A 14,300-nucleotide genomic window follows, 5' to 3' on the forward strand; every position below is an offset into this window, starting at 1 on the left:
CCTGGAGTTAGAAAGACTCATCTTCTTGAGTTCAAATCTGGTCTTGGACATTTACCAGCTTTGTGACCCTGGGCAAGTCACTTTATCAATTTTGCCTCAGTTTCCTTATCTATAAAATGAACTGGAGAAGGAAATGACAAAGCACTCCACTATCTTCCGGGAAAACCCAAATGGGGTCATGCAGAGTTAGATACACCAGAAGTGACTGAATAACAACAGCCTCAGGGTTGTTGTAAGGACTAAATGAAATAAAAATTGTACAATGTTCATAGCACAATACTTGGCACACAGCAGGCACTTTGTAAATGCTCTCGTGATTGTTGCATTTTCATTACTATCTCTTCCATATACAAAGGAGAGAAGCAGGCAAATGTTTTTGTATCTACTAAGAATTGGATAAAATTCAGTAATAGAATTCAGCATAAAAATAAATCCTTTTTCTTTGGACAGGCAGTCAGTGGATAGATGGACAGCTGATCTCAAGATGATACATGACAAATTACTAAAATGGTCACTTGATTTTTCTCCCTGCTGAGTTCAGTTCAAGGCAGATTTACCACTCTTGCCACAACATGAAAATCTCTTGTACTGTCATAATAAAAGGAATGCAGAGCTGCAAAAGTCTGTTGAAGATTCTGTAGAGTGTCTTTTGCGCATTTTTCTCTCAGATAATTTAGGTTACATTCCCTTGTACCCACTTGGTAGATGTGGCTTTATAAAGCAGCAGAGTAAAGTAAAGTGGACAATAATTTAGATAGTTCAGGATACACATACTCATTCCCTTCCTCCATATAGCCCCAAACAAAAATCAAGGGAAAGTTTTTGAAAATATAAATACCAAATATTATTGTTCAGAAAAGATGAAAACAGAGGAAATCAATGACAACTTAGATGGAATTTTCAGATGAATTGTTTAAACAAATCAAATCAAGTAGACAATTTTTTTCACCTTGCACTTCACAATTGGAATATAGACATCACTCTTGTATCAGTTTTGCTTTTTGTAAGAAGCACTAGGATGTAAATATTTTATATCCTGAGAATGGATTCTCACTATACAATGTTTTGTAATGCTATATATATATATATATATATATATATATATATATATATATATATATGTATATATATATATATATGTATACACATATGTGTATATGTATGTATGTACATGTGTGTATATATTCTTATTGCAAGAATGTTCACGTCTGGATTTTCTGACATTTTGAGAATTACCAGTTATAGAGAAAAACAAATAAGATATGCTGTGTTCTATGAAAATTAAAATAATTATACAATAAAATAGTGTATTTCAAATTAAAATAATAATATCAGGGAAATTATTCATATCAAATATGATGGACAAAATTTGAGACCTAAATATATAAAAGGAACTAAGTATTCTGCAGGGTAAATTTCTAGTATTTGCATACATACACATATAAATATATATAATTTCCTTTGGAGATATTTTTATTTTTCTCTTTGATCACTAAATGGGAAGAAGAGTTCTGCCTGAGATTAGAGTTGCTGACATCGTCGTTATTAATATATTTATACACATATATATATACACATATATGTATACATATGCTTAAGTGTATACGTATACATATATGTGTATATATGTATAAGTATATATACATCTATGTGTGTATATATGTGTGTATATATGTATATGTATATATACATAAATGCCTGCTATGTTCCAGGCACTGTGCTAAGTGTTGTGATGAAAAAAATAAAAGAAATGCAAATAATTCAATGGAGGAAGACAACATAAAATGAAGCATGGGTGAGGAAGAGTGGGGATCAGAGGGATAGAAATAAGGTACTTGGCATGACAGTATGACAGAGAAGTTCAAATAGTGCAGCCAAGTGGGAAATCAAGAGATGAATGAGGTGGACTCCATTCTGTTATCACTGAAATTAAGGTAAACTGAGTCACAAAGTTCTGATCATGATCACTTATTGACAATGTGAAATTTGCCCATAAACAGGGTCTCAACCCCCTCAGAAAAGCTAAGATCCAAAATGAGGGGGACATCTCTCTTTTAGAGTCAAAAGGGGAGTATCCAAAATGGAATATCATACCAAGAAAAGCATTGCGATAGATCATACATTTTGTAGAATCATAGGCATGGGAACAATATGATTGACTGGAAATTGGGAATGAAGTGTTAGCCACAACCTCTCCCTCCATCCTATAGAAAAATTCATAGTTTGAGTTCACCTGCAGGGATGTCCATTGATTAGAGAATTGAAGGCTAAACAAGTTGGAGTATATGATTGTGATGGAATACCACTGTACTATAAGGAAGGATGAGCTTAATGATTATAGAACAACATGGAAAGACTTGTATGAAAAACTGAAGAGACAAATGAGCAGAACCAGAGAACATTACATACACTAATAGCAACATTTTTTAAAGAATGACTCTGAGTGAATAAATTATTTTATCTATTATAAATACCCAAATTAACTATAAAGGATATATGAAGAAAGATGCTACCTGCATCCAGAGAAAGAACTGAAAAATAGAAATATAGGATGATTTTATATATGTGTGTTATATATGTATATATATATGTTTATGTATATCTGTATATTTATATATCTATATTTACATACATGCACATATGCAAATTTGTGTCTAATGGTAGCCATCTCTGGGGTGGGAGAGGGAAGAAAAAATAGAAAAAAACACATAATAATTTTGTTGTATATTTGAAAGGATTAGCAAGTTGTGCATAGTGTATTTGTGGTTTCATGTACAATAATCTCTTCAGTCTAGCATCATTTTCCAACCTACCTTACAGACAATTTCTCTAACACTCATTCTATTCTGTTACAAACAAAATGGAACTTGGCATTCTATCTCCTCTACCCCCATTTTAGCATAAAATCTCTGCTCTTGGTGCTTGGAAATTTCCCACTACTGTCCTCGTGTAACAGAGGTTGAATAAGGCATGTGTCAAGCTGATTTTTGACAGTGCTGAGGGATTTGTTGCCTTGATCAGGAAGTACTAATAATTTAGTGGATATTTAAAAGGGAGTGACCCAAGACTCAGTACTTGCTTACTTTCCTGTGGATCTTGTCAGGTCTCTGCAAACCTTAAACACATGGCATCTAAGGCACATAGCTTACCTAGGTAACCCTGAGCCTGGATTTAGGACTACCTCTTTAAAGTTTTTCCTTCCTTCCTTCCTTCCTTCCTTCCTTCCTTCCTTCCTTCCTTCCTTCCTTCCTTCCTTCCTTCCTTCCTTCCTTCCTTCCTTCCTTCTTCCTTCCCTCTTTCTTTTTTTCCTGATCTGAAGTTAATTACTTCACCTTTTCCACCCTGAGAAGAACATGTCCAGATCTGAAGTTATCTTGTCTGATTGTAGGGTCAGGAGATCTTGAGTTATTTGGTCAGAGCTGAAAAATAGCAAAGGAGGGTTTCTCCAAAACTATTTCAGTATTCTCAAAGATGATGCCTTTCCAACCCAAAGGCTGGCAAAAATCTTCTCACCTCATTAGGAGACGTGGCTCAGTGATTATTTAGATAGTATATAAACAAAATGAAATGTGTAATGCCCAATTATCAATCCTGAAAACTATTTTATGTTCTACATCAGTCTTCAAAAAGAGTGTAACACTAATTACATTACTAACTGCTTAAGTCATTCTGTCAATGTCCTTTAGTATTTCTTTAGTGCGTAGGAAAATATTTTCATACCAGACTTAAAAAAAAAATTAATCAAGTTTTCAACTAACAAGCATTTATTATCTCTCCCTCTCACCATCCAAACAGAGGCAAAAAATGATAAAGAAAACCATTGTGTGTGTGCATATATACATATGCATATATACATATATATGCATATATATGTATGTATGTGTGTGTGTGGTATAAACATACAAAAACCAAACAAATTCTCATGTTGGCCATAGTCAAAAGTGAATATACCATTCCTTATCTTGAATTGTTTACCGTTCTGTCAGGAGGTGGGAAACATGCTTCATTGGTATATCAATAAATAGTCCTCTGAAATCGTGGATAGTCATTGCATTGATCAGAGTTCATGTCTTTCAAAGCTGTTTGTCTTTACAATTGTGTTGTGATTTTATAAAGTGTTCTCCTAGTTCTGTTCTCTTCATCTTGCATTAGTTCCTATGAGTCTTCCCATGTTTTTCTGAAACCAGCCCTTTTGCAATTCTTTTTACCACACAAAGGCATGTTATTACCTTTCTAGAACTTTATTTAGCCTTTCCTCAATTAATGGTGTCCCATTAGTTTCCAGCCATAAATAGTTTATGTCACATATTCAGTACATTTCTATACCCCTCTTTGTAGAGATCTAGACATAGTTAAGTCTACACCTTAAGCAATTTTCCCCATGGGATTGGGATTTAATGAACACAAATGTGTTAGAAAGAGGAGACAATCTCCTCTAGGGTTAAACTTGATCCAGATTCTTGGCCTGATTTCCGAACTGAGGGAAGCCCAGTGGGCACAGTGTCCTAGCCCCTTAGTAGTAGTTTCATTATTAATATTTGCAGAGCTCAGTTCCTGTGCCATCTTCTACATAAACTTTTCCCAGAAACTCCTGTTGTGACTATTATCTCTTTCTTTGAGATGTAAAATGTTCTTTTTTCAGGTAAAAATTGAGCTCGTTGAGAATAGGTACTGTTATTTTTATTCTTGTACTTTTCAAATTTATTGAAGCAACTTGAATGTAGAATAAGAAACATTAAATCAAATCGGAAGTATATGTGTGATATAACATGGGAAAAAGTTAAGTGAATGGTGGTGGTGGTGGAGAGGAACAGAAATGAAAGTATGGTCAGAAATAGTATAATTTAATGAAAGTTTTAAAATAATGAAATGATTGTTACATATCAAGGAATTGTTTTAAGATCCTGAATGTTTGTGAAAATTATAGAAATTTACCTTCTTATAAGGTACATTGTATGTACTTTGCATCAAATATGTCCTTCCCACTTTCAGAAAAGGCAATATCCTCTAGAAGGAATGGATAGAACCTACTTTATAGTCACTTATAAATATACAGACAGGAGAATTATACTAAATCGTCCCATTAAATTTGTCTTCCTCGTTGGTTCAGTCGTTAATTTAAAAACAAACATGTAGCATCAATACAGGCAAGTATATTATAAAGTGAGTTTGTGAAGGACAGAAGGAATAAACTGCTCTTTCCTTTTAATGGTGAAAGGAAAAAAATGGAAATAAGCTCCTATTAATATTTGAAACTCCATATCACCATGTGATATCTGGTTGGACAAAATAGAAAGGGTCCTGTTTGTGTGTGTATATGTATTGTGTTCTGACTTCCTCCCACTCTCCCTTACTGGTGATTTAAGTACAAGAAATTCTACATTTTTAACACAATCGCACTTTTGGTACTTTGATGAATGCATATTTGCTATTGTCACAAATTATGAACATCAGTTTTCAGTATTAAAATTATTGTCTAAAATTGTTTCCTTAGATATTAATGATTATCTTGGAATACTCAATATGATAGTTATATGACTGAATACTATCCACATGGAAATGATAAAAAATGAATGTGCTGCCAGTTTTCAGAATCCTAGCATATTTTGAAAAATAATCTGTATCTATTGGATACAATATTTGGGGGGGCATGCTTAGGAGACTAGAACTTTGATGGAAATTTTATGCTCTAAGCTAACATCAATTTTTTCACATAAAGAGAATGTGAGGGTCTAGTGAATAGGACTATTAGTGTGAGAAATGTCTCTTATTTTCTGGGTTTTGTGCCTGGTGGGAGTTCATACTTGGTTTACCTGACTCCAAGAGAATGAAATCATCTCATCAGAAATTCACTCAGGACCAATTGTTACCAGCTGGATAAAAGCCTCTGTACAGCATCCTTTCACTCATTCTTTATGTGTATGGGAGAGCTTTTTTATTTGTTTGCTTTTGTCTTAGGAAAGATTTGACTTATTTATCTATATTTCTACCACCTTGTTAAATAAATATTTTCAAATTATCTAAATAGAGGCTTGGATTATCTCTCTTAATTGAACATTAAAAATAAAGAAATATGAAAACAACAATGCTATTTCCATATTAGATTTTTTTGATTGCATACACAATGAAAATTTTAAGGGAAATGTTTTTCTTTGAAATAAAGATACTGATAAGATGGAGCACATTCAGAGAATAATCAGCAAAGTGAATTGATAAGGACCTCTGATAGAAACTGGGGGACATTTAGCCTGGAGAAGACTTATGGGGATAAACTGGGGAGGGGGAGGGGCATGATTATTTTCTTTAAATGTATGAAGAAATATTACTTAAGAAAGGAATTTTATTTGTTTCCATTGGCCACGGAGAGCAGAACTATGATGGATGGGTGAAAGTTATAGGAAGACAGATTTCTGCCTGGTATTAGAGCAATCTTCCCAGTAATTTGAGCTATCACAGAGTATAAGACTGCCTTAGGAGGTATGACATGTTTTCTGTCCCTGGAGTTCTGCAGATAGAGCCTGGATAACCACTTGGGAATATAGTTGAAAGTATGAGCTTCAGAAATAGGTTAGGCTATATGACCTCTAAAATCCTTTGCAATTCAGATATTCTACTAGCTATGTAGTTGAATTCCTAGGGCAGACAAAAGTACTTTCAAGCTAGTAACAGGTACAAGATGAAAATATTAGTTGTTTAGTAGTGAAGTACTTACTCACGTGGAGAACGTGTGGGCCCAGCTATAAGACAAATCTCCTTACTCTTTCCATATTATCTATCATAGTTGGACTTAATGATCTCTTACTTAACACAGTTGTCTCTAAGGAGGGATCTAGATGGCATTCCAGAAGTAACTACGCAATTGCTGGAATCATAACTCCCCAGGCAATTAAACTGAATTAGGATGTACACACCAAAAATTGTTTTTGGAACATCCTTTACCAACTTCAATTTGCTTTACCTCTCCCTGAACTAACATCCTTTACTATAAAATTTGTGTTTCTAGAATGATTTCATATCACTTCCTATATAGCTTATTATAATAACTGACTAATTGTTCTAAAGTTTCAGATTGGAATGCCCAAATATTTCCCCCAAAATGCTGGTTATTTCACATCACTTCTTTCCTTAAGAAATCCCAGTGACTCCATATTACCTTGAAGATCAAATATAAATCCCTCTGCTTCACATTTGAAACTCCTCACAACTTGTCCTCAGCCTACCTGTCAAGGCTTTCATTCTACATATGACTTTTCATATATATTGTACATAAGCCAAACTGGCTTTCTTATTATCTCATATATATGACATTTCATCTCGCTTTTTCAAGCTATTGCAGTGGCATTCTCATGCCCAGAACACACTCATTCTTTACCTCTGTCTCTTTAAATCCTTAGTGTTCTTCAATGTTCAGCTTAAACTCCTTCTGCATCAGACTTTTCTTCATTCCCTCACCTCCTATTGCTTATTCCCTTAAAAAAAAAATCTTGGGAGGAGCCAAGATGGCAGAGTAGAAAGATACACATATGCTAGGTCTGAACCCACAGCTCATAAAATACCTGTAAAGAAGAACTCCCAACAAATTCTGGAGCAACAGAAGCCACAGAACAATGGAGTGGGGGAGATTTCTGTTACAGAGAGCCCTGAAAAACTGACAAAAAAGGTGTGTCATGCACCGGACCCAGAGCAGAGCCCAGCCTTGCCTTGGCCATGGAGCACTGAAAGGAGAAGATCTGAGCAGGCTTCCAGGACAGAATCTCCAGCAGCAGAGCAGGTTCCTCCACCCACAGACGCCAAAGGTCAGTGAGAGGGTCTTTTCAACTTGCCGAGATGGGAGCGGGGTATCTCCATAACTCAGGCCCCCTTGGGAGGCAGCAGCCGAGGCAGCAGCAGAGGCAGCAGCAGACACAGGCTCCCAAAGCAGGCAGGAGCTTGGATTCATTATTGAAGGTCTCCACATAAACCCCCTGAGGGAACTGAGCCCTGTGTGGTGGCTCTGCCCTGACCTGAGCACCTGAACTTAATCTCACACTGAATAGCAGCCCCGCCCCAGCCAAAAGGCCTGAGGCTGGGAAGCAGTATTTGAATCTCAGACCCCAAGCGCTGGCTGGGCGGATCTGGAGGACAGGTGGGTGTGGAGAGAAAACTCAGAATTCAAGTAACTGGCTGGGAAAATGCCTAGATAAGGGAAAAAAATAAGACCACAGAAGGTTACATTCTTGGTGAACAGATATCTCCTCCCATCCTGTCGAGTGAGGAAGAACAATGCTTACCATCAGGGAAACCCATAAAAGTCAAGTCTTCTGTATTCCAAACGCCCAAAATAAATATTCAATGGGCTCAGGCCATGGAAGAGCTCAAAAAGGATTTTGAAAATCAAGTTAGAGAGGTAGAGGAAAAACTGGGAAGAGAAATGAGAGAGATGCAAGAAAAGCATGAAAAGCAGGTCAACACCTTGCTCAAGGAGACCCCAAAAAAATACTGAAGAGAATAACACCTTGAAAAATAGACTAACTCAATTGGCAAAAGAGGTTCAAAAAGCCAATGAGGAGAAGAATGCTTTCAAAAGCAGAATTAGCCAAATGGAAAAGGAGGTTCAAAAGCTCACTAAAGAAAATAGTTCTTTCAAAATTAGAATGGAACAGATGGAGGCTAACGACTTTAGGAGAAACCAAGAAATCACAAAACAAAACCAAAAGAATGAAAAAAATGGAAGATAATGTGAAATATCTCATTGGAAAAACAACTGACCTGGAAAATGGATCCAGGAGAGACAATTTAAAAATTATGGGCCTACCTGAAAGCCATGATCAAAAAAGGAGCCTAGACATCATCTTTCATGAAATTATCAAAGAAAACTGCCCTGTTGTTCTAGAACCAGAGGGCAAAAGAAGTATTCAAGGAATCCACAGATCACTGCCTGAAAGAGATCCAAAAAAAAGAAACTCCTAGGAACATTGTGGCCAAATTCCAGAGTTCCCTGGTCAAGGAGAAAATGTTGCAAGCAGCTAGAAAGAAACAATTCAAGTATTGTGGAAATACAATCAGGATAACACAAGATTTAGCAGCTTATACATTAATGGATAGAAGGGTATGGATTATGATATTCCAGAAGTCAAAGCAACTAGGACTAAAACCAAGCATCACCTACCCAGCAAAACTGAGTAAAATACTTCAGGGGAAAAATGATCTTTCAGTGACATAGAGGACTTTCAAGCATTCTTGATGAAAAGACCAGAGCTGAAAAGAAAATTTGACTTTCAAACACAAGAATGAAGAGAAGCATGAAAAGGTAAACAGCAAAGGGAAGTCATAAGGGACTTACAAAAGTTAAACTGTTTGCATTCCTACATGGAAAGACAATATTTGCAACTCCTGAAACTTTTCAGTATCTGGGTAGTGGGTGGGATTACACACATACACACACACATACACACACAGAGACAGAGGGCACAGAGTGAATTGAATAGGATGGCATCATATCTTAAAAAAAATGAAAGTAAGCAGTGAGAGAAATATATTGGGAAGAGAAAGAGAGAAAAGGAATGGGGCAAATTATCTCTCATAAAAGAGTCAAGCAAAAGCCTTTTTATTTTTTTTTTATTTAACTTTTAACACTTATTTTCACACAATTTTGGTTTACAAATTTTCTCCCCTTTTATCCCCTCCCCCCCCAAACCCGAGCTTTCTGATTGCCCCTGTGACCTATCTGTTTTCTCCTCTATCCTCCCTCCCTGCCCTTGTCTCCGTCTTCTCTTTTGTCCTGTAGGGCCAGATAGCTTTCTTGACCCCTTAACCTGTATTTCTTGTTACCCAGTGGTAAGAACATTACATTTGGTCCTAACACTTTGAGTTCCAACTTCTTTAGCTCCCTCCCTCTCCACCCCTTCCCCTTGGAAGACAGGCAATTCAATATAGGCCATATCTGTTTAGTTTTGCAAATGATTTCCACACTAGTTGTGTTGTATAGGACTAACTATATTTCCCTCCATCCTATCCTGTCCCCCTTTACTTCTATTTTCTTATGGTCCTTTCCCTCCCCATGAGTGTTGACCTCGTATTGCATTCTCCTCCCCGTGCCCTCCCCTCCATCCTCCCCCCCACCCTGCTTGTGCCCCTGTCCCCCACTCTCCTGTATGAGATAGGTTTTCCTATCAAAATGAGTGTGCATTATATTCTTTCCTTTAGTGGAATGTGATGAGAGTAGACCTCATGTTTTTCTCTTACCTCCCCTCTTTATCTCACCACTAATAGGTCTTTTGTTTGCCTCTTTTATGAGAGATAATTTGCCCCATATAACTTCTCCCTTTCTCCTCCCAATATTTCTCTCTCACTGCTTCATTTCATTTTTTTTTTAAGATATGATCCCATCCTCTTCAATTCACTCTGTACACTCTGTCTCTATGTATGTGTGCATGTGTGCATGTGTGTGTGTGTGTGTGTACTCCCACCCAGTACCCAGATACTGAAATGTTTCAAGAGTTACAAATATTGTCTTTCCATGTAGGAATGTAAACAGTTCAACTTTAGTAAGTCCCTTATGACTTCTCTTTGCTGTTCTTCTTTTCATGGTTCTTCTTCATTCTTGTGTTAGAAAGTCAAATTTTCTTTCCAGCTCTGCTCTTTTCATCAGGAAAATTTGAAAGTCCTCTATTTCATTGAAAGACCATTTTTTCTCCTGAAGTATTATACTCAGTTTTGCTGGGTAGGTGATTCTTGGCTTCAGTCCTGGTTCCTTTGACTTCTGGAATATCTTATTCCATTCCCTTCTATCCCTCAATGTACAGGGTGCCAGATCTTGTGCTGTCCTGATTGTATTTCCACAATACTTGAATTGTTTCTTTCTAGCTGCTTGCAATATTTTCTCTTTCACCTGGTAATTCTGGATTTTGGCCACAATGCTCCTAGGAGTTTCTCTTTTTGAATCTCTTTCGTGCGGTGTTCTGCCGATTCCTTGAATATTCATTTTGCCTTCTGGTTCTAGAATCTCAGGGCAGTTTTCCTTGATAATTTCATGGAAGATGATGTCTAGGCTCTTCTTTTGATCATGGTTTTCAGGTAGTCCCAGAATTTTTACATTGTCTCTCCTGAATCTATTTTCCAGGTCAGTTGTTTTTCCAATAAGATATTTCACATTATCTTCCATTTTTCAAATCTGCGCGGTATGTTCTGAGATATCTGTCTTTCTCGAAAAGTCCTTAGCGTCCATCTGTACCATTCCAGATTTGAAAGATCTATTTTCTTCAGTGAGCTTTTGAATCTCCTTTTCCATTTGGTTAATTCTGCTTTTGAAAGCATTCTTCTCATTGGCCCCTTGCACCTCCCTTGCCAGCTGAGTTAGGCTAGTTCTCAAGGTGCCAATTTCTTCAAAATTTTTTTGGTTCTCCTTTAGCAGGGAGCTGATCTGCTTTTCATGCTTCTCCCTCATCCCTCTCATTTCCCTTCCCAGTCTTTCCTCCACCTCTCTAATTTGATTTTCAAAATTCCTCTTGAGCTCTTCCATGGCCCGAGCCCATTGGGTGGGCTGGGACACAGAATCCTCGATTTCTGTGTCTTTGCCTGATGGCAAGCATTGTTCCTCCCCATCAGAAAGGAAGGGAGGAAGTGTCTTTTCTCCGCTAAAATACCCTTCAATAGTTTTATTTCTTTTCCCTTTTCTTGGCATTTTTTCCAACCAGTGGCCTGACCTCTGAATGTTCTCCTCACACCCACCTCGCCTCCTGGTCCTCCCAGCCAGCGTTTGGGGACTGAGATTCAAATGCTGCTTCCCGCCTTAGGGTTTTTGGTGGGGGCAGGGCTGCTATTCAGTGTTAAATTAAGTTCAGGTGCTGAGGTCATGGGCAGGGCCGCCTCTCTGGCTCAGTTCCCTCAGGGGGTTTATGCACAGGCCTTCCACAATGGATCCAGGCTCCCGCCCGTTTGGGGAGCCCCTGTCTGCAGCCGCCTCTCAGCTTCCATCTCCTGGGGGGGCCCGAGCCATGGGAGCACCCCACTCCCCTCTCAACCCGCCAAAGAGACTCTCTCACCTACCCCCGTCAGTCACCTGTTGGTGGGGGGGCTTGTGCCGCTGCTGAAGATCCCGTCTCTGGAGCCCTCCCAGATCCGTGTCTCTAGGAGCCGCGGCCGCCGCCGCAGGTCCAGGCTGGGCACTGCGTCTGCAGCACGATGGACCTTTTGCGAGAGGTTTCCAGGTCCCTCTGTGAGTGGGGGGACCCACGTGGCCGCTGGAGATACCGTCCCCGTAGCCCTCTCAGATCTCTTCCCCTCGGTGTCGTGGCCGCGGCGGGACTGCACTCTTCTCCCCGTCCCGGCGCCCAGTGCACGGCACGAAGGACCCCCCGCGAGAGGTTTGCTGGTCTCTCCAGAGCAGAAATCTCCCTCGCTCCAATACTCTGTGGTCTCTGGGTGCAGAATTCGCCCTGGTTTGGTCCCCTCTAGCCGCTCTGTGGTTTGTGGGCTCGGAGCTGTGTGTATGTGCGTCTTTCTACTTTGCCATCTTGGCTCCGCCTCTCCAAAAGCCTTTTTAGTGGAGGGATAAAGAGGGGTGGTGAGAGAAAAACATGAAGTTCACTCTCATTACACTCGACTAAAGGAAGGAATGAAATGCACACTCATTTTGGTATGAAAACCTATCTTACAATACAGGAAAGTGGGGGAGAAGGAGATAAGCAGGGTGGGGGGGGGGTGATGGATGGGAGGACAATGGGAGGAGGGAGCAATTTGAAGTCCACACTCTTGGGGAGGGACAGGATCAAAAGAGAGAATAGAAACAATGGAGGGCAGGATAGGATGGAGGGAAATGTAATTAGTCTTACACAACACGACTATTATGGAAGTCATTTGCAAAACTACACAGATTTGGCCTATATTGAATTGCTTGCCTTTCCAAAAGGAAGGGGTGGGGAGGGAGGGATGAAGAGAAGTTGGAACTCAAAGTTTTAGAAACAACTGTCAAGTACTGTTCTTGCTACTAGGAAATAAGAAATACAGGTAATGGGGTATAGAAAGTTATCTGGCCCTATAGGGCAAAAGAGAAGATGAGGACAAGGGAAGAGAGGGCAGATTGGTGACAGGGGCAATTAGAATGCTTAGTGTTTTGGGGTGCGGGGAGAGGACAAATGGGGAGAAAATTTGGAACCCAAAATTTTGTGAAAATGAGTATTAAAAGTTAATAAATAAATTTTTAAAAAATCTTGTATCTATTTTCTTCATTCATTTAAGTAACTTTCTTTAAGACCATTTTTATAAGCAATTAATTATGAAAAGAGCATGAAAGTGCTTTTTTTAAGAGAAAGAGATTTATGTTGATTGTCAAATAATGTGGTATATCTGTCCTTTGTTGCTGAAGAATACCTGTTATAAATGCACATTTGAAAATATGAGAGCAGCAGCAAAAATAATTTTGTTTTAATATAAAGTGCCAAAATACGTGCTTGAAGAAACAGCTTTCAGATAAGATTTTGTACATTTTGGAAGAGAATGATCTTTTGGTGTTGATTTGAGGATTTGATCTGCATTGTTAAAAAGTTATGCCTTACTTATATGCAAACAGTAAAAAGGCTAAGAAAAATCTCCTGTATATTAAAAAACAGAAATGCAAATATGAAGAAACAATTTCAAGCACATTGCACAGACAGATTTCCTTGTTGGTGGCATCAGAGAGGACATGATGGGTACATCAGATAGACTGCATATGCATGTTTTATGACAAAAGGTGGTAAAAAGAAAAAAAAGAGAAATCATATTCACATTGGAAAATGGCATATACTTGAAAAAAAGGACTGCTCATTTGATAGGAGAAATTTGGGGAGATGGGACTTTTAAACAAAAGGTGAATTATGGAGAGGTAGGAGTCTCTTATTAAAACTATGCAATGCAGTGAGGGAGAAAGGGAAGAGGCATCATGTAAAATGCCAGCAGAGGAAACTGAGAAGAACTGAAATACTGTGCTGAGGTTGAAAAGCTGCTGAGTTAGAACTGTGGCATTTGCGACCATTTAGCTGAAGCTTCAGCTGAAGGATTCTCAACTGGTAAGAGAGAAAATTGATTTCATTGGTTGAGTATCAATGACATGATATCTATTACCCTTCAGGCCTAGCCACTTAAAAGTGGAGTAAAGTGAAGCAGGAATTAAGGTCTTATAGTTCTCTGTTGCCACCTCTGGTTTGAGGAGGAAAAGCAAACAATCTTTACTGTTGCTTTGGTATCCAGAAGGGGAGTTGTGTTGCTGTGTTCAGATCGAACAGGACAGCATCTGGATGAATGAGTAACTGACCAGGCAGGTCTGCATGGCTGATAGCCAG

The sequence above is a fragment of the Notamacropus eugenii genome, chromosome 6 (assembly GCF_028372415.1).
Source record: "Notamacropus eugenii isolate mMacEug1 chromosome 6, mMacEug1.pri_v2, whole genome shotgun sequence".
Lineage (NCBI taxonomy): Eukaryota > Metazoa > Chordata > Mammalia > Diprotodontia > Macropodidae > Notamacropus > Notamacropus eugenii.